At 37.6% G+C, this 22367-nt stretch overlaps 1 protein-coding gene across 1 annotated transcript in view; it reads right to left on the bottom strand.

Moving 5' to 3' along the window:
• The window catches only part of brinp3a.1 (bone morphogenetic protein/retinoic acid inducible neural-specific 3a, tandem duplicate 1), a 60850-nt gene extending 59213 nt beyond the window's left edge, over window positions 1-1637 (bottom strand). Inside the window, exons 1-2 of the mRNA XM_083566964.1 lie at window positions 1240-1637; window positions 1073-1152 (exon numbers count right to left, since the gene is read on the bottom strand). The gene's annotated coding sequence lies outside the window, so the exon portion shown is untranslated. The remainder of the gene's footprint in view (window positions 1-1072; window positions 1153-1239) is intronic.
• Between the last annotated feature and the right edge of the window lie 20730 nt (window positions 1638-22367).

Genomic DNA, 22367 nt, shown 5'->3' with positions numbered 1-22367 from the left:
TTATAACATCTGCTTTCCAAACAATCACTTAACCAAATAGAAATATAAAGACATGGTGTTGCTCGGCTGCTTTTTTTTTTTCAGGTTATGCTTTTTAGACTGTCCCATCACAAATCCCTCCCAAAATCTCAAATCCCTAAATGCTTTTTTGCAATAATGATTTTAATATAAGTTCAGTAGGGTTTATCATGTAAAACTCTGATACAGATATTACAAAATAAAGTTCATAAATAATAAATAACTCCTCAGTGTTTTTTCTCTCCTTCACACAAAAATCACATGAACAACCACATAATGTGCTTTTGTAGCCAATGTGTGCTTCATGTGCAGTACATGTTTTTTTTTTTCTTTCCATTTTCACGCAACGATAAAAAGTTTGATTCGGTTCACGTGTGATTCATTTGCACAAAAGTTTCATGTTATTTTCGGCCCGAGTTTAAACATATTTTGACAACGCTACATTTGGGAACTGTAGTAGATTAAATGTGATATTTTTATTTATTTATTTCTTTTTATTTTATTATTATTTATTCATGTAAGAAGTATCATTTGATTTCACACACAATTCATTTCTTTTCAAATTCCAGTTCAATTTAATCCATATCTTTTATGCTGCATTTTTTAAGTGAATTTTTACACACTACTTATTTGCTTTCATTTTTTTATTTTTTTATTTAATTTTTTTTATTTTATTTAAAAAAAAATTTTTAAACCATTGTGTACTTCTGCATGTTATTTCAAAAACCCTTTTTTTTTTTAAAATGATTTGTCTCATGCCATTTTCAGGTAATTTCCTCAAACGATTCACTTCATTTCCATATGTCATTTTTGTTCACATTTTTATGATTTCTACACACAAATAATTTTTTTACAGCTGCCATCACATGAACTCAATAGCACGATGGTGTGCCCACTTTCAAAGCATAACCTGGTCAAATGCACTTGCAAGGGAATTTCACATTTCACATTATACAGTATCTTTTATAATCCTCACCTGTTCAACATAACATAAAGTCCCTTTCCATTTGCACAGAGGCAGATATGTGGAGAAAATGTGTTTATTCTTTTTTACCTTCTTTAGTTGCTGGGGATGTTCAGTCAATTCCCAGGCAAGTCCCAGTTTTCCAAATGGCAGTGCTGATGATACTAATACTAATACTAATAATAATATAAATAATAATAATATTCCATAAATCTACACTTAGCTGACATGCATTTGTCGGATGACCTTCCGCTCACTTCATCTCAGTGTTCTGGAGAAGTGCAAACGGCGTCGGCGGATAAAATCACGGCTCGTGACATCAGTCAGCACTCAGCACTCCGCGCGTGCACTCCCGGGACAAACGCGCGCGCTGCGCAGCCCAGCAAATATTATTCACAATGCACATGAGAAACAAACCAAACCAAAAAAAAAAAAATCTGTCCTTGTGTCAGCTGAAGGTGCAAAACCTTTCCGTCTTCTACGTCTCTCCAAGCACTTGGTCTTTTGCGGCTGAGATTAAACTTTGAAACCCATCCAGCAGAGCAGGAGTTCAGGCGTTTGCATGTTCATGGGATGCCTTGCCCGTGTATACTCCATAGATCTGTACCTCGTGCCTCTGTGTGTGTGCGTGCGAGTGTGTGTGTGTTAGTGAACGCCTGATGATGATGATGATGCTCCTGTGCACCGTCGGAACGTGCATTTTATTTCGGAGGCATGCCTTCTCCACTCGCGATTGGCTGCACGGAGTGGAAGTGGGCGGGGCTTTAAAGAGGATCTCTTGCTGGCCATGAAGCATAACGCAGGCTGTTTCTGATTCTTCATTATTCTTTCTTCTTTTTTATTTATTTATTTTTTGTTCCTACAGTAGTAGATGTACTCCTGGCCATCATACCAATCTAATTTGTTGAACATCTTGTTCCAAATTTTGTGCTCATTGCTCGTAAAATGTCCTCCACTCTTCTGTGAATGGCGTTCCAACAGATTTTGTTTTTTGAGATTCTTGTATGTTTGGCCACAAGTGTATTATTGAGGTTAGCTGAGAAGGTCTGGGAAGCAGTTCTCTTTCTTGATCTTTCTTGTTATGCTCCATTGACCAGTGATCTTGACCCTATCTTCGTTTCAGATTCTCCCAAACCATTATGACGCCCTACTCTACTCTATCTTTGCATGGAGTTCTCTTCAACTGGAGACCACTCTGTGATGCTGAGCATGGTTCAACATGGACAGTCTAAAGATCGATGACGTTTCTAAACAACAAGAACTATTACAATGGCTTAGGACTGCAATTTGCATGAACAGCTATGATAAAACTTTGATGAACCTGGTCACCCAGATAAAGACAGGTTTCCTTCCTGGGCTTCTAGTAGTTCCTAGAATATCAAAGTCCACTAAAGGTGGTAGAGCATTTTCACATTTAGCTCCTAAACTCTGGAATAGGCTTCCTGACAGTGTTCGGGGCTCAGACACCCAGTTTAAGTGCAGATTAAAAACATATCTTTTCAGCAAAGCCTACACATAACACACATCACATATCATAACTTTGTGCTCCAGAACATCTGATCACATGCACATTATCAACTTGTGCTGTTGATATCATGAACAGCAGCTACGCTAATTCCTCTCCACTGCTTCTCTTTCTCTCCCCATCCCGAGACACCCTGAGGTTTGGCCAGCTCCAGTCACCTCCCAACTCATGATGATTACGGACCTTTGAAGAAGTAGATGCCGAACTCGCAAACATCATGGAGTGTTTAAAGGCTCTGGCATGGAGAAGCTGATGCTGGATCTGTGATGATCACAAATGCTGAGCTTATAAAACTAGGAGCTACTAACCATATAGACTGTATAAGACTGCAGAAAGAACATCACTTATAATCTTATACTCCAGTAATCATGTTAGTTCTCACTCTCCAGTGTTCTGTATTGTTGAAAGATTTATGATCAAATTCTTGATGTCACCCAAATGAGGATGGGTTCCCCTTTTGAGTCTGGTTCCTCTCAAGGTTTCTTCCTCATAACATCTAGGGGAGTTTTTCCTTGCCACAGTCGCCACAGCTGCTCATCAGGGATAAATGCACACCATTCACCTTGACTGTTGTTTTCTGTAAAGCTGCTTTGAGACAATGTCTGTTGTGAAAAGCGCTATAGAAATAAACTTGACTTGACTTGACTTGACCTTTTGAGCCTGGTTTCTCTTAATGTTTCTTCTTCATACTATTTCAGGGATTTTTTTTCTTGCCACTGTGACCAATGACTCACTCATTAGGGACAAACTTATAAGGGTTAAACTTATAGACAATAAAATTGTAGACATTAAAATACATGTTTTATTACATGTTTATCTCTGTCAAGCTGATTTAAGACAATGTCCAATGTTAAAAAAGCTATTAAAAAAACCCTGAATTGACTTAAATTAAATGAAATTGAACTGAGTAAGAACTTCTAATTCATCCCAAAGGTGTTCAGTAGGTTTTAGATCATGGTTCAAGTTTTTACACTCCAACCTTAGAGAATCATGTCTTCATAGAGCTCACTTTCTGTACAGCAAGATCGTCATGGTAGCCATATTTCCAATGAAAGTTGTTGGAAATTAAAAACAATTCCTAAACAAATTTGACAAAATTGGTTTGTCAAATTGAACATTTTTACAAAGCAGGTTTATTTTACAGGGGTGAATTTATGAATCGAACATTAAAGTTATATTTAAAAAGCAAGACAGATGTTGCTGTGGCAAAAAAAAAAAAAACATAAAAATAAAAAACAAAAAACAAAAAACAAAAACATGCCATGATATAAGGAAGAAACCTTAACAGGAACTTGACCTAAAAAGGAACTAATTTTCACCTGGAAGACATCAGATATTTTTTCATGATGGTTCATCATGATGTTACACTAGATATTGGAGTGTGCTTGTAGAGATCTGTGCCCATTCAGCATTAAGGGCTTAATAAAGTCATGTTCTGATGTAGGGTAAGGAGGCCCGTGGTGCAGTCAGTGTTCCAATACATCCCAAAGGTGTTCATTATGGTTGAGGTTAGACATTTATAGAAGGTGGTAAGATCTTCCACTCGTGTAAAGCATATCTTCAAGGAGCTCACATTGTGCGCAGGGGCATTGTCATGCTGGAACAGGTTTAAGTCTCCTAGTTCTAGTGAAAATATAATAAACCTGCATTCAAAAACATCCTGTACAATTATGTACTTACAATATTGTGGTTACAGTTTAAAAAAGAAACACACATGCCTGGAAAAGTCAGATGTTCCTGTATGTTTGTCCATATTGAGTAACAAGGTCAATTTTGATTGAGGTTTCATTATCCAACCTCTTTGTTAACACTTTAGCAAGTAGGTAACTGCAGCATTAATGTTATTAGTAATGTTAATTAACACATACATCAATTTCAATAATAAATTATGCCAATTAAATTAGCAATAAGGTGACGTGCTAATTAGACACTGGTTCACATTAGACATCTTTTTGCTAGACATGCACAGATAAGATGCTAACATTCATTCATGAAAACAGATGTTAATTGCTTCAATGACAGATTGGATTATTGCAACCAGTTTGATATGCAACCATGTATACTGATTGGATTAAATGACAGATTTGTGATTTATATTAAAATTCACCTATTTACACCGGCTTGTGATATGATGTTCTTACGATTTTTTTAAATTCATCATGTCTCTTTGTCTTTTTTATTATAATGTACTGTATTCTATAAGAAACTCCTTATTACATACACCAATATCTTCGGGAAGTGAGCGTAATAGCGTCAACGCGACTTTGATTTGTACTAGCTGTCAGGGTTATGTTGCATATTCACCAGGAGCTTTCATTTAGAATCCACACTGCATCTACTTTAAATGTGTCCTGATATGTCAGAATGACTGACATGAGTAAAATTTTCTTTTCTTTTTTAAGTTGCATTTAAAAAAAAATAAACACCACACTAAAAATTGTTGCTTTCTTTTTTTTTTTTTTTTGCATTTATTAGAAGTTAGAAAGAGTTACGCAGCAAAACAAGATTGCGTTTAATGTTAAACGAACATAACACGATAAAAAAGAACAGGCGCGTTCACGTAATTGTGCTGACAACTCAATTCACAGCAGTTCTCTTTCAAGTATATTGATGGCAGCCAAAACCCCAGCACATCAAATAAAGGATATGTTGCAGCATAGACAGTGCAGACATTTTTTTTTTTTTGGGAAGGGAAGTAAATAAGAGCAGAAGCATTACTAATTTAGTTAGCTAGAGAAAGTGTTGAAGTGACATGGTTTTCAAAAAATCTATTTCAGTCAGTGGTGTAGGTGAAGTTATATCACAGCGTGTGATGCAGAGGAAAATTCCCATGTTATTAATAGTTTTATAAGAGTCCAAATCTGATTTGGTGTAAAAGTCAGTCCGATTGCAGTGCGTGGATGAGAATCCGCCTGATAAGGGAGGTTTAAAAGATTCAAAGTGATGCCAAGTGTGCAACCATTCATCCCCATGCGGACAGCATGTCATTAGGAGAGGTAAATATTCCCATAAAATGCAGTCGGATCAACGCTGCCATGCAAACTGTGTCACTATGAAGAGCGATCTGTGGGAGGATGGCAACAATAATATTTTAATAATCCAGAACCTTGACGGCTTTGTCAGCATATTCCGATGTGCTCTTTCTCCACTCCTTTCATCTCTGTGCAGACAGACCTTATCGACTTGCTTGCCCCCCCCCCCCCCCCCCCCTCTTCTCTGACTAACAATGTGTTCTTCCAAAAATAGACCCCTTTGAGAAAACGTAGAAATACACTCTTTGGAGACTTTGTGTTTATTTGAAATGATGAGCAGTGTGTATCTAACTGTGTTTCATCCGCGTTTTCAATTTGAAGTGCGAATCAGATGTCAGGGCTTTGACTTTGTAAGTCAACCGTATAAAAGGGAAGTGCGATTTTCTAATCACTGGAACATTATTCTTTTTTTTAGACATTAAAGCCAAGTTTCTTGGATATTTAATTAAAATTGGCAGCGATTAGCATCAGTATTTCTGCTGGCTATATGAATCATTGCAGTATGCTGCAGCCAAGTCTTGCTGTTTTCTTGTGATTTCTTAGCCATATGTGCTTGTTTTCCACCACTGAATGAAGCACCACATTATAGCTGCATAAGGAATTTAAATGATTATGTCCTAAAAAAATCATCAATCTTTCTTCATAGCACTGCACCTAGTATTAGCATAACACAGTTATCCAGGTGCACTGTACATAATCACAGCTGTGCCCAGAAACAGTATATGAACAGTTCAATTAACAAGAAATTCATATGGAAAAACTGATCTTCTGGACATTACATTTTACATTCTGTTTATTTTTGTTCTGCTACTGGAAATGCAGAGGAAGCTACAATCACAGATAGCCATTCAAATAACTAGATAGCTCACAATGCTTTGTAAATTCTTGTAAAAAAAATCTATCTATCATTTGAATGGCAGTCAGTAAAAAAGTACTAATGTTTTTTTCTATAGTGATATTTAAAATGAACATGAATAAAACCAACATTTTTAACCATGATTTGTAAGTACACATTAAATTTTTGTTGAAAAAAAAATTTACACATGTACATGAAGAAAATGGAAACACTGCATTGTTCTATTTTACTGATTTTGTGAAACAATTTAAGAATTTTAAATATTTGAAACTTATACATACAAAATTACATATGTTCCTCTATGCTGAAATGTGTACTGTATATACAGTGAGGAAAATAAGTATTTGAACACCCTGCTATTTTGCAAGTTCTCCCACTTAGAAATCATGGAGGGGTCTGAAATTGTCATCGTAGATGCATGTCCACTGTGAGAGACATAATCTAAAAAGAAAATCCAGAAATCACAATATATGATTTTTAAACTATTTATTTGTATGATACAGCTGCAAATAAGTATTAGAACACCTGTCTATCAGCTAGAATTCTGACCCTCAAAGACCTGTTAGTCTGCCTTTAAAATGTCCACCTCCACTACATTTATTATCCTAAATTAGATGCCCCCGTTTGAGGTCGTTAGCTGCATAAAGACACCTGTCCACCCCATACAATCAGTAAGAATCCAACTACTAACATGGCCAAGACCAAAGAGCTGTCCAAAGACACTAGAGACAAAATTGTACACCTCCACAAGGCTGGAAAGGGCCACGGGGAAATTGCCAAGCAGCTTGGTGAAAAAAAGTCCACTGTTGGAGCAATCATTAGAAAATGGAAGAAGCTAAACATGACTGTCAATCTCCCTCGGACTGGGGCGCAATGCAAGATCTCACCTTGTGGGGTCTCAATGATCCTAAGGAAGGTAAGAAATCAGCCCAGAACTACACGGGAGGAGCTGGTCAATGACCTGAAAAGAGCTGGGACCACCGTTTCCAAGGTTACTGTTGGTAATACACTAAGACGTCATGGTTTGAAATCATGCATGGCACGGAAGGTTCCCCTGCTTAAACCAGCACATGTCCAGGCACGTCTTAAGTTTGCCAATGACCATTTGGATGATCCAGAGGAGTCATGGGAGAAAGTCATGTGGTCAGATGAGACCAAAATAGAACTTTTGGGTCATAATTCCACAAAACGTATTTGGAGAAAGAAAGAATGATGAGTACCATCCCAAGAACACCATCCCTACTGTGAAGCATGGGGGTGGTAGCATCATGCTTTGGGGGTGTTTTTCTGCACATGGGACAGGGCGACTGCACTGTATTAAGGAGAGGATGACCGGGCCCATGTATTGCGAGATTTTGGGGAACAACCTCCTTCTCTCAGTTAGAGCATTGAAGATGGGTCGAGGCTGGGTCTTCCAACATGACAATGACCCGAAGCACACAGCCAGGATAACCAAGCAGTGGCTCTGTAAGAAGCATATCAAGGTTCTGGTGTGGCCTAGCCAGTCTCCAGACCTAAACCCAATAGAGAATCTTTGGAGGGAGCTCAAACTCCGTGTTTCTCAGCGACAGGCCAGAAACCTGACTGATCTAAAGAAGATCTGTGTGGAGGAGTGGGCCAAAATCCCTCTTGCAGTGTGTGCAAACCTGGTGAAAAACTACAGGAAATGTTTGACCTCTGTAATTGCAAACAAAGGCTACTGTACCAAATATTAACATTGACTTTCTCAGGTGTTCAAATACCTTTTTGCAGCTGTATCATACAAATAAATAGTTAAAAAATCATACATTGTGCTTTCTGGATTTTTTTTTTAGATTATGTCTCTCACAGTGAACATGCACCTACGATGACAATTTCAGACCCCTCAATGATTTCTGTTAGAGACCTTGCAAAATAGCAGGGTGTTCAAATACTTATTTTCCTCACTATATATATATATATATATATATATATATATATATATATATATATATATATATATATATATATATATATATATATATATATATATATATATATATATATATAGACCCTGAAGTTATTTTCTGCATATATACAGGGTACCAATCGAAAGTTTGGATGGAACTTCCAAACTTACATTAATTCTAAAGACATCCAAACTATGAAAGAACACATACAGAATTATGTAGTAAACAAAAAAGTGTATAACCCAGAATATTGTTATTCAAGTCAAGTTTATTTCTATAGCGCTTTTTACAACAGACATTGTCTCAAAACAGCTTTCCAGAATTTATATTTCAGACACAGTTTATATTTTGGATTGTTTAGCTACATTTAGTAACATTTGGTACGCTAGATTACAAGCCTAATATAAATCAGACTATAACTGCTATATCCACTGTTCGGACATCTATGGGAAGTTCATTTCACCATCTCGGTGCCAGAACAGCCTTGAAGTATACTTACCTCTCATTCTGAGAGAAGGTGGTACCAGTCGAGCAGTGCTAGAGGATCTCAGACAGCGTGGTGCAGTGCAAGTGTGATGAGGTCTCTGAGGTAAGATGTTGTTGGTCCATTTTTGGCCTTGTAGGCAAGCATCAGTATTTTGAATCTGATACGTGCAGCTACTGGAAGCCAGTGAAGGGAGCACAGCAGTTGGGTGGTATAGGAGAACTTGGGCAGATTAAACACAAGCCGTGCAGCTGGGTTTTGGATACTTTGCAGTGGACAAATAGAGTTCAGAGGAAGACATGCCAGCAGAGAGTTGCAGTAGTTGCGTCTTGGAATGACAAGAGCCTGAACAAGCACCTGGGCAGCCTGTGTGGACAGAAATAGTCGATTGTCCATAGTTACCCCAAGGTTGTGAGCAGTGACTAAAGGGGAGAGCAGAGAGTCATGAAGAGTAATTTGGAGAGCTTGACCTGGAGATGAATCACCTGGGATGACCAGCAGTTCTGTTTTGCTGGAGTTAAGTTTTAATTGATGAGCACACATCCATGCAGAAATGTCTGTCAAGCATGCCTAGATCCAAGCAGAAGCTGTGGTATCTAAGGGAGGGAAAGAAAATATAAATTGAGTGTCATCAGCATAGCAGTGGTAAGAAAAGCCACATGAGGATATGACAAATGAGTGGGTATAGAGGGAGAAAGGAAGGGAACCAAGTACCGAGCCTTGTGGGACACCAGTGGTGAGTCTGCACTGGGCAGATGTGGATCCCTTCTATGTTACCTGGTATAAGCAACCTTCCAGGAAGGAACCAAACCATTCCCATGCTGGTCAATAGATACCAAGGCTCCTGAGGGTAGTTAAGAGAGTCTTGTGGTTGACTGTGTCGAATGCTGCTGAAAGGGCAAGGAATACAAGTTCAGATGACAGCTTGGCTGATCGAGCAGCATGCAGTTTCTCAGAGACAGCCAAAAGGGCCGTCTCTGTGGAATGTCCCGCTTTGAAGCCAGACTGGTTTGGATCATGGAGGTTGTTCTGTGAGAGATAGACAGACAGTTGGTTAAAAACAGTGCGTTCCAGAGATTTTGAAAGAAAGGGAGAAATGATACCGGTCTGTATTTGTTGATGTCTGTTAAGATAAGATAAGATAAGATAAGATAAGATAAGATAAGATAAGATAAGATAAGATAAGATAAGATAACTGGGAAATTCTCAATAATGTTGAAAACTCAATCCAGGTGACTACCGCATGAGGATGACTAAAAGAATTTCAAGAAGGTGCAAAGCAAAAACTTTGAAAAATTGAAATTATAAAACACATAATGGGTTATATCTGGGCTTTTGTTTACTGCATAATTACCTACATGTTCCTTAATAGTTTGGATATCTACAGTATTGTACAGTTAACTTTATATTAATAATAATAAGATTAATAATAATAATAATAATAATAATAATAATAATAATAATAATAATAATAATAATAATAATAATAATAATAATAATAATTGGGGAAGTGGTGGCTCCAGCGGTTAAGGCGCTGGGTTGCCGATCGGAAGGTCTGGGGTTCAAGCCCCGGTATCGCCAAGCTGCCACTCTTGGGCCCTTGAGCAAGGCCCTTAACCCTCTATGCTCCGGGGGTCCCTTACGAGGGAAGTATCAAGGTCCGTGACGTCGGAGTGACGTGGGGCCGCCTTCCCGTGGGCTCACCACCTGCAGGAGGGACCGTAAGGGACGGTGCTGTGAGGATTGGGCAGCAGTCGAAGGCGGGGGCCTGCTTGGACTGCTGCCCCTGTGACCTAAATTACAGATAAGCGGGAGAAAATGAATGAATGAATGAATAATAATAATAATCAAAATAAGATAAGAAGACGAATGAAAGAACACTGAAGGAAAAAGTCTGTCCAACACCTTAGATTGGTATTACATACAGTATATATATATCTTCTTCTTTCGGATTATCCCATTAGGGGTCGCCACTGGTGATCATCCGTCTCCATACCCCCCTGTCCTCTACATCTGACTCTTTCAAACCAACCATGTCTTCCCTCCCCACATCCACAATCCTCTTCCTTGGCCTTCTTCTTTTCCTCCTCTCAGCATCCTTCCTCTGCAAATGTTCAAATCACACCATCTCAATCGTGCCTCCCTCACCTTGTCTCTAAAACGTCCTACATGTGCGGCCCCTCTAATAAACTCGCTTCTAATCCTCGTTACTTCCAATGAAAACCTTAACATCTTTAGCTCTGCTACCTCCAGCTCCACCTCCTTTATTTTAGTCAATGCCACTGTCTCTAAACCACACAACATCGCAGGTCTCACCACAGTCCTATAAACTTTCCCTTCCACTCTCACAGATACCCTTCTATCACAAATCACTTCTGCCACTCTTCTCCACCCACTCCACCCTGCCTGCATTTTTTCTTTACTTCTGATCTTCTACTGATCGTTACCATTTTTGTAGACTTAAATGGAGAGCTATCCAGGTAATGCAGGTAAATTATGGGTTGCCACAAGGTTCAGTTCTAGGACCCCTGCTTTTCACAATATACATGCTTCTCTTGGGAAATATTATTAGAAGGCATGAAATTCGCTTCCACTGTTATGCTGATGATACCCAACTATATATATATATATATATATATATATATATATATATATATATATATATATATATATATATATATATATATATATATATATATCATTGAAACCAGACGATACAGCTCAATTTACTTGGATAACTGAGTATGTCTAATAATTTAAAGATTGGACGACTCATAATTTTCTATTATTAAATTCTGATAAGACAGAGATTTTGCTCATTGGCCCAAAAAACAGTACACAGCATGGCTGCAGGAAGTGGGGGTGCTGGGGGTGCTGCAGCACCCCCTATTGGCGAGAGAGAGATTTTAAAAAAATGTAGGCCTATTAAAAATATTTTGCACAATTTATAAATTCCTTATGAATATTTTAGGAAATGATTTTGACACACGTAGGCTATTAAGTGTATTTTGGATTTTAATTTAATTATTTTGAGGCCTAATCAACACAGGTTCGCACCTATGATCTACCTGAAGAAAGAAAATGGATAGAAGGAAGAGACAACTGGATGTCGGCCACTATACAAAATGAAATAAATCAAATTCTTTTTAATAGCCTACAGTTTGTGCTTGTTATTAATTAGACATATGATAATTGGTAAGGTGCGTCAAGTTCATTTGTAAAGCGCGTTTCACACGCGCAGGTGATTTTAGTTTCGCTTTCTCTGGCAGCGCGCAAACATATCCTAAATGCCTTGCCCTTGTGGAAGATAAAATTAGCTCTTCATACCTTTTACAACAACATGAAGATATCAGAAAAAGAGATCGTGGTCTCTTTCCTGCTCGTGTTCCACATCCCTCTCAAAGCGCATGGCGGTAGGCTATAACGCGTCTTTGTGTGGAAATATAAAACTGTTTTTTTTTTTGTTTTTTTTTTAAATGGATTCAACTTTATTATATGATGTTAGTTACCAGTATTTACTGATATTTATTTAAATGCTTTACAGGCTTTAGTGTGTTGTTTCTCTTGTTTTTTTTCATTTATTTGAAAACAACCCACCAACCACCGCAACACCGCCGGTGGTAAAAAAAACTGCCATCGTCACAGCCCTATGTATTTATTTTTAAAATGTATTCTAAATAGGCCCATAGGCTCATAGGTTTTTTGTCCAAAAAAATGAATAAAAAAAATTCACAGCACCTCCTGTTCAAAATTACTTCCAGCGGCCCTGGTACACAGAAGCGCCAGCATTTCAAGCTGCATTTAGACGGATGTTCTGTAACTACTAGTTCAACAGTAAAAGACCTAGAAGTTATTTTAGACAGCAACTTGTCTTTTGAATATAATATCAACCATATTACAAAAACAGACTTCTTCCACCTTAGAAATATTGCTAAGTTAAGAAACATGTTGTCAATATCTAATGCAGAGCAGCTCGTCCATGCATTCCTGACCGCCAGACTGGAGTATTTTAATGCATTACTAGCTGGTTTTCCTGCTTTATTAATAAACACGCTTCAATTAGTCCAGAATGCAGCAACCAGAGTTCTCACAAGGTTGAGAGAATATGACCATGTAACAGCAATCCTATCATCCCTACACTGGCTACCTGTTAAGTTTCGAATCGACTACAAACTACTGCTATTCACTTACAAAACACTAAATGGTTTGGCTCCCATGTATCTTTCCAGTCTCCTAACATGCTCAAATCTGTCACACTCCTTGAGATCTCAAAACTCTGGACTTCTGGCAGTTCCTAGAATAGCAATGTCCACTAAAGGTAGTAGAACATGCTTATATTTAGCTCCTAAACTTTGGAATAGTCTTCCTGACAGTGTTCGAGGCTCAGACACACTCTCCCAGTTTAAGTGCAAATTAAAAACTTCTATTTAGCATGACCAACACATAACACACATCTCATCATAAACTTGTGCTCCAGTACATCTGATCAAATGCACATTATCAACTTGTGCTTGTTAATATCATAAACAGCAGCTACGCTGATTCCTCTCCACTACTTCTCTTTCTCTACCCATCCCGAGGCATTCTAAGGTTGCGCCAGCTCCAGTCACATCCCACCTCATTTTTTGATTATGGAACTTTAAAGAAGTAGATGCTGCACCCGCAAACATCCCAAACCATCTAGAGACGTACCAGTGCCATTTGGATTTCACCTCATTTGGAGTATGGACATTGGACCTCTGTGAGTGTTCAAAGACTCTGGTATGGAGAAGCTGGTGTTGGATCTATAATGATGGCAAAAGTTGAGCTATTTTATGTGTTGCTAACTAGCTCCTGGTTCCATAATCTCAAATGGCTGTATAAGACTGTGGAAAGGACATTACTCATAATCTTGTGCTCCAGTGCTCATGTTAGTTCTCACTCTCCAGTGTTCTGTATTGTTTAAAGACTATAATCACACTCTTGATATCACCCAAATGAGGATGGGTTCCCCTTTTGAGTCTGGTTCCTTCAAAGGTTTTTTCTTCATAACATCTTAGGGAGTTTTTTCTTGCCACAGTCGCCATAGCTTGCTCATCAGGGATAAATACACATCATTCACCTTAACTCTTAAATTCTCTAAAGCTGCTTTGAGACAATGTCCGTTTTGAAAAGCACTATAGAAATAAACTTAACGTGACTTGACTTGACTTGTCGAACATTCTCTTCATTACTTTGCACTGTTGACGCCAGGTACCTAAACTTCTCCACCTTCTCCACCTCTTCTTCCTGCATCTGCACCACTTCACTGCCCTCTCTCTCATTTACACACATGTACTCTGTCTTACCTTAACTGACTTTCATTCCCCTTCTCTCCAGCATGTACCTCCACCTCTCCATGCTCTTCTCCACCTGCTCCCTACTCCCACCACTAATCACAACATCATCTGCAAAAATCATTGTCCATAGAGACTCCTTTCTAAACTGGTCGGCAACCATGCCAATCACCACTGCAAACAGGAAAGGGCTCAGAGCCGATCCTTGATGCAGTCCAACCTGCACTCACTTAACTTCACTAAAAACTCCTTGAATCCCAGCACGACAATACTTTTGTGTAAAAAAGCAAGCGCCTTGAAGATGCTTTACATGGGGTGTAGTCGAAGATCTTGAGTACTCTGCTATAGTGTAGACCTCTGACCTTATGTAACCCTACTGAACACCTGTGGGATAAATTGGAACACTCAAACTACATCAGTGCCTGACTTTACTAATACCCTTGTGGCTGAATAAACACTAATTTCTACAAGCTTATTCCAAAATCGAGTAGAACATCTTTCCAGAATAGTGAAGGTTACTATAACAGCAAATTGGGACTGAAAGTGGAATGGGATGTTTAAAAATTATTGAACAGGAACTAACATTTATATAATATACAATAAAAAGCAGTTCATACATGACTTTCTCTCACCCTTTCTCACTCAGATAATACCCTGACTATATTTAATTCTATTTGTAAATTGTTTGGGCCACAGTTATTTGGCCAAATGAATTATACTGACTGTTATAGACTAGGACTTTTATTAAGTTTCATAGATTTAAAAAAGGATGAGTTGATATACTGCATTTATGGAGAGATATTTCACAATGTTAAACACTGTTCAAGGCACTCGCAAATTTGAAAGAAGAAACCGCAAAATGGTAAAGATAAATGACTGTGTCTATATGAAGTGTAGTGCTTTATTAATGCTTTGCAATAACAAGCCCTAATTCGATAGTCAGCCATGCAAAATACAGCAATTCAGCCAAACTTCATAGAGACCTAAAGCATACACATACAGCATGTGAGGCATTCCAATGCATTATTAATTGATGTTTAGCCATTCCACATTAACATAAATCGCATAATTATAGTGCAGACGTTTTTAATCACAACCAAAACAGATTCATCATTATTGCTCAGCCTATAAAGTCTGGTGGTTTTTTCCCCACTGTTAGAATTATGAAATAGACATTAACTATTGCATGTGCACTGTATGGTTGGCTATCAGGTTGTGTTCCAATATAAATATATAAATATTAAAATAACTAATATAAAATAAAAATCATCATTATCATATATAAAATAATAAATGTATCTTATTTTATACACAAAGGTATTACCTTTAGAGTTTAAGGAACAGTTACTGTACACTGTGGTCATTCAATTGTAATTTTGAAAAAAACTTTTTTTACTTGTCACATATACATTACAGCACAGTGAAATTCTTTTTTTCACATAACCCAGCTTGTTAGGAAGTTGGGGTCAGAGTTCAGGGTAAGCCAGGATACAACCCTGCTGGAGCACAGAGGGTTAAGGGGCTCGTTTAATTGGCATCTTGGCAGTTCTGGGGCTTGATCCCTCAACCTTCTGATTAGGAAATCGGATGCTGAACTGTTGAGCTACCATTCCCTAAAGTCACATGACTTAATTTTAAACAGACAGGCAGACAGACAAACATACAGACAGACAGACAGACAGACAGACAGACAGACAGACAGACAGACAGACAGATAGACAGATAGATAGATAGATAGATAGATAGATAGATAGATAGATAGATAGATAGATAGATAGATAGATAGATAGATAGATAGATAAATAGATCAACATTTTAACAGTTTTAAGTGTTAGGAAAATGTCTGCTTGTTTAAATGATATATAAAATAATATTTAATAATATTTTTTATAATATGATAAGATAAAATAAAATAAATAATAAAAAAAATAGTTTACAGACCACATTTGGTTTATACAAATATCTATGTGTGTGCGTTCGTGTGTGTGTGTGTGTGTGTGTGTGTGTGTGTGTGTGTGTGTGTGTGTGTGTGTGTGTGTGTGTGTATTACATTCAAATATACAATTTTCTAACAATATGTTTAACTTAACTGTTTTACTTATTTCAGCATACTTTAACAAATGAAGAAAGTACAGTCAGGTGGCGACCAGTTTTGGCAGAACCGGGCTTCTTTATTGGATACTTCCTCATGCACACGTCTCTCTGTGTCTGTGTCTCGGATTTAAGATTCAAGATGTATCCTGCTTATAACTATGCTTGTGACAAATGAAAAAAATCTTAATTCTTGAATCCATAGAGTTAGCCACTAGACACTTCCTGGCTAGTGGCTAACGCTAGCACTATTGATTCTTTAGCGGTTTCATGCATGTGCAAATCAAATTGTATTTTCGGTATGGAGTAAGTAGCCACATTGACCCCACACTTACTCCAGTTTTTACACCTCTGGTATTGCTGTTTATTTTTAAGTTTAAAAAAATTATAAAAAAAATAGAAATGCTCAAAGTGCAAAGCGGAGACTAAACAAACTTGCGGTCTGCCACTTAATACGTTCCTGAGGAAACTCAGACTTTAACTATGTTCTATTGATAAGAAGCGAAAAAACTCTGTACTGACACATTTCTGTACAAATACATGTACCTTTACACCCCTATAGATAGATAGATAGATAGATAGATAGATAGATAGATAGATAGATAGATAGATAGATAGATAGATAGATAGATAGATAGATAGATAGATAGATAGATAGATAAACTTGCAGCTTGAGCATGACAAAAATATAGAACTTAATGTATTGTAATAAAAATTTTCAAAATAATGTACATTCCAACTTCAAACATTTTTTGTTTGTTTATTTATTTATTTATTACTTCAACCTTTTTATCACTTACATTTATAGACAACAAGCACTACAACTACCTTCACCCTGTTCTATAAAGCACTTTTTTTCTGTGTTTACTACCTCTCCATTTCCCACTCAACAGCTGTATATCTATCTGACAACACCAGAAGTGTCTTGCTCTGTATAAGTGTGACCAGAAATCTAACACGATAAAGGTTACAGAAAACATTTTACTGACTTTGAACTACTGTCCTTTTCACTTTCTGCCTATAAATCATTTTATGAACTGAAAAAGAAGACACACTGTGCTGGGTTTCACGTGCACAGTTTGTAAAAATACAGTCATCTATTGCGATAAAATAATTGCCCTCCCTAAGGAACAGCGACAGCAAATGTCAAGCGTTGAATAATTTAATAAACATTCCAGCTTAATTTGGGCCAGGCAGAGAAGATAATAACTGAATAAACGCTTACACATAAGATGCAAGTGCAGGATAATAATCATAATAATTTGTCTATTAGTTCCCTAAAACAAATATCACATGTTGTGTATTATATTGTGGTTTTAATTCTGGGGTAGTTGCACATAAACGGTATATAATGCATGCATCAGGTGTTTTAGGTTATCATGTATAAGAAAGCTGGAATAAAAGAAGCTATTCAGTTTAAATCAATTACATTTGTTTATCACTATAAATTAACATTCTTTTAAATCAGCTTTACTGGAAGGTAATAGATCTTTATTTATTTACTTTATTTCATAAATTAGTCTCAAATTCAAATGAATCCTTATGAGCGACTGAGTGGTGACAGTGGCAAGGAAAAACTTCCAGGTTAGATAGATGGATGGATGCTTTAGCAGGTATTTATATGCAGTCTTCATAATGATTTTCTTACTCTCCTCCTGATAAAAGGGGGGAGTGGTGGCTCCAGCGGTTAAGGCGCTGGGTTGCCGATCGGAAGGTCTGGGGTTCAAGCGCCGGTATCGCCAAGCTGCCACTCTTGGGCCCTTGAGCAAGGCCCTTAACCCTCTATGCTCCGGGGGTCCCTTACGAGGGAAATATGAGGGTCCGTGACGTCGGAGTGACGTGGGGCCGCCTTCCCGTGGGCTCACCACCTGCAGGAGGGACCGTAAGGGACGGTGCTGTGTGGATTGGGCAGCAGTCCAAGGTGGGGCCTGCTTAGACTGCTGCCCCGGGACCCGAATTACGGATAAGCGGGAGAAAATGAATGAATAAAACACATTAGATTCACTATGAAAAAGAGATGGTTCAATAAAATTGGATGAAAAAAATTAAATAAAAACCTTTTCATTTAAATGCAAGATGTATCCTGCATATAAGTATGTTTGTGACAAATAAAATGTTGAATCAATAGGGCTAGCTTCTTCTTCTACTGCTTCTTCTTTCGGGTTCTCCCATTAGGGGTCGCCACAGTGGATCATCCGTCTTCATACACCCCTGTCCTCTAAATCTGCCTCTTTTAACCTAACCCTTGCCCTTCCTCTTTTCCTCCTTCCAGGTGACTTCATCCTTAGCATTCTCCTACTGATATACCCCATGTCCCTCCTCTGCACATGTCCAAACCATCTCAAGCTCGCCTCCCTTTCCTTGTCTCAGAAACATCCTACGTGCACTTTCCCTCTATTAAACTCATTTCTAATCTTGTGCATCCTTGTCACTCCTCAACATCTTCAGCTCTGCTACCTCCAGCTCCACCTCCTGTCTTTTACTCAATGCCACTGTCTCTAAACCATACAGCATCGCAGGTCTCACCACAGTCCTATAAACTTTCCCTTTCACTCTTACAGATACTCTTCTATCACAAATCACTCCTGCTATCACTCTTCTCCACCCACTCCACCCTGCCTGCACTCTTTTCTTTACTTCTCCAACACACTCTTCATTACTTTGCACTGTTGAGCCTAGGTACCTGAACTCCTCCACCTTCTCCACCTCTTCTCCCTGCAACCGCACCACTCCACTGCCCTCCCTCTCATTCACACACATGTACTCTGTCTTACTCCTACTGACTTTCATTCCCCTTTTCTCCAGCGCATACCTCCACGTCTCCAGGCTCTTCTCAACCTGCTCCCTACTCTCACCACAAATCACAATATCATCTGCAAACATCATAGTCCATGTCTGACCTCGTCTGTCGACCTGTCCATCACCACTGCAAACAGGAACGGGCACAGAGCCGATCCTTGATGCAGTTCAACCCTCACCTTAAACCAGTCTGACGTTCCTACTGCACACTTCACTGCTGTCACACTGTCCTCATACATGTCCTGCACCACCCTCACATACTTCTGACACACCTGACTTCCTCATACAATACCACAACTCCTCTCTCAGCACCCTGTCGTAGGCTAGCTAATCCTGAAAAATTCCACATATTGAGGGAAAGAATTAATAAAGGATGGAAGGAATGAAGAGATTTGTTAAAGTATGCTGAAATAAGTAGAACAGTTAGGTGGATCATATCTTTAGAAAGTAAATATTTAAAATGTAAAATACACACACAGACAGACAGACAGACAGACAGACAGACAGACAGACACACACACACACACACACACACACACACACACACACACACACACACACACACACACACACACACTTTGTCATTTCATTGAACAGGTACACAGCAATGAAAATTCAGTTTAGCATCTTCCAGAAGTGCAAATGGTAGCAATTGAGCAATGTGACAAGTGCAGATAAATATGGAAATATTTGTACAGCATGTAATGTATATATGCAAATATGTGTACAGCAAATAATTATAACGGCTCTGCCAGTGAAAAATGTGCAGAAGTTGAAGCAACTACACTAAGTATATGTATATATATATATATATATATATATATATATATATATATATATATATATATATATATATATATATATATATATACAGTATATATACATATACACAGAGGTACCTCTGAATATCAATGCCCCCAAATACTCAAAATTCATAAAAATGTACATATCGGTTTCACAAACATTTTGAATACTAATTATCCGAATCTTGTGGGCTGAAATTCAAAGGGACGATAGATCTCCCGCTCTCCCATGCCTCTCAACCCTCAGTTAGCGTCTTCAATTTATAGTGAGAGCACAGTCTTAGTGCTGTGTTTATCACTGTGTCTTTGTTTCCTTAATATTCACTTCAGTCTCAGTCTCACTTCAGTGCTATTTTAAAAAGTCAACAAAAGCAAGTTTCAATAGATACATTTTTTAAGAAAGTTGAAAAAGGCGAAAGTAGTAAAAGCAGTGAAACGAAGCAAAGTGCAACAAAAAATGTAAAAACGAGTGATAGCAGTGATTCGGATGACAGTCTGCTCAATATCATAGTGGAAGGATATACGTCTCCTTCCAAACAATAATTCTCCCTCCCTTCTCCTTGGAACGTCATCTCCATCATGCCAGCATTCACTTTTCTCAAAGGTATAGTACCCAATAAAGATAAAGTTTTCCTCTTTTAGATGTTAAGGCACCATTATTAAATGCTAAATATTAAATAATATTAGAAATTCATTGTATGTACAGCTGTACAAAAGGTATATGCAGTGTTTAAACAGTGTCCTAACTGGGTAGTGTGGAGTTTAGTAGATGGAAAACAGCTTTTGCTGAATCTGCTTGTTCTGGTGTGTATGTTCCTGTATTTACTTCTTGATGGAAATTAAACAGTTTGTGACTGGGAGGTGAGGAGTACTTGGTGATGTTGTGTGCTCTACACAGACATCTGCTGTGGTAAAGGTGCTCAATGGAAAGTAGTTGGGTTCCAGTGATTCATTGGGAGGTTTTGACCACCCTTTCAAGAGCTTTCCGTAATACACAGTGGAACTGCTTTACCACATTGTGATAAATATGATACGAGGAAGAAACATTGAGAGGGACCAGACTCACAGGAGAATCCATCATTCATTCATCATAGCTTCATCATTGTTGAGGTTATTAGCTGTTCATTGATGAACAATACAGTGAACACATCACATTTGTGACTCGTTGTAGTCATTAAGAATTGACTGTTTTTTACGTATGTGCCATGCTAATAGTTTCAGTTTGCAATTGACTCAGCAGTTTTCCATGTCGTAAACAATACTGTACACTAACTCAATTTAAATACAAGATTGAAGATTACAGTTGTAAAGATTATTAATGGCTCTACACGTTTAGAACTGCTTAGTATAAATGTAGGAAAGTATTCAGCTGGCTTAATATGGCTTAGTTAATGTTTAAATCTGAATCAGATTTTTTATTTGAAACAAATGTTTGTTTAAAAAAGAAAATAATAATACAGATTTGAAACAATTTTACAAAGATAAGCAGATATAAGCGGATCAGTGTGGTCAATTATGACCCACAATGTAACATTCCTAATTCTGATTACGTTTTAATGATAATTATTTTTTGATTACAGAAAATCAGACGTTTATGATGACCAAAAGAAGAAGGTTTATATCAATGAAGTATTTCAAATTCTTAATTTCAAATTTTATTATATTATATATTCTACTTAAACAAAGACCCCACATTTACTGATTTAGTGTAGCTTTCAAGAGCTAAAACTGTTTTCCAAATGGATTACTGCAGTGTTGAACATACAAACAAAAGAAATAAAAGATATTTTGGTGAGGAAACGTCTATTTATCACTGCTATAATGTAAGTGATAAGGTGAATTGAAATGTTTCGTGGGTATCCCACACTACCAAATGTGATAGGACTGTAAGTGGATAAAATGCAAATGCATCATTCTTTACAAAGAATGATTGACAAATTGCTGTGATTTGGTGAGTGCTATATGCAATCACAGCTGTGCTGATATTCAGTGAAACCACATGATAGTGAGTGATATCATTTTTAACACTGTGCACAATAAATTAGATAAAAATGGCACTCATTTTATAGCATGTTGCCCAGCAGGCTGGCTCGAATTGATTTGTACTTTCCAAATAACAGAGCTTTCTTTTCATTTTCAGCTGGTGAACTTCAGAAGTTATAGTCATGAAATATATATTTTGTTCACTGGTGATGCCATTTTATCTGCTGTAGTAACCTTTGGACAATCTATGTATATATGTATGTATGCATTTGTTTGTTGATTGATTGATTAAATAATTAATTTGCAGCTTTTGGAGTCTGACTGCAGAGTTTTTTGAGTTTTTTCTAGTTATAAAATGCTTCAACAGACCTCTCTAGGTTCTACTGCAGCATTTTGTCTTCATATTTATACAGCTGCATAAGAGATGTTGCTCAACCTACTGTAAATCAAATTCTATCTAACATATGTCTTATTCTCTGGACTATTTTCACTCAGGATTGTAAAAGAAAATGCATATACATGAATATATTTTATTGCTTATGTTAAATCTCCAGTTAATACATTTTTTG

The sequence above is a fragment of the Silurus aristotelis genome (genome assembly GCF_946808225.1).
Source record: "Silurus aristotelis genome assembly, chromosome: 2".
Lineage (NCBI taxonomy): Eukaryota > Metazoa > Chordata > Actinopteri > Siluriformes > Siluridae > Silurus > Silurus aristotelis.
Note: the sequence above shows the minus strand (reverse complement) of the source record. Positions and strands in the feature narration are given on the sequence as shown.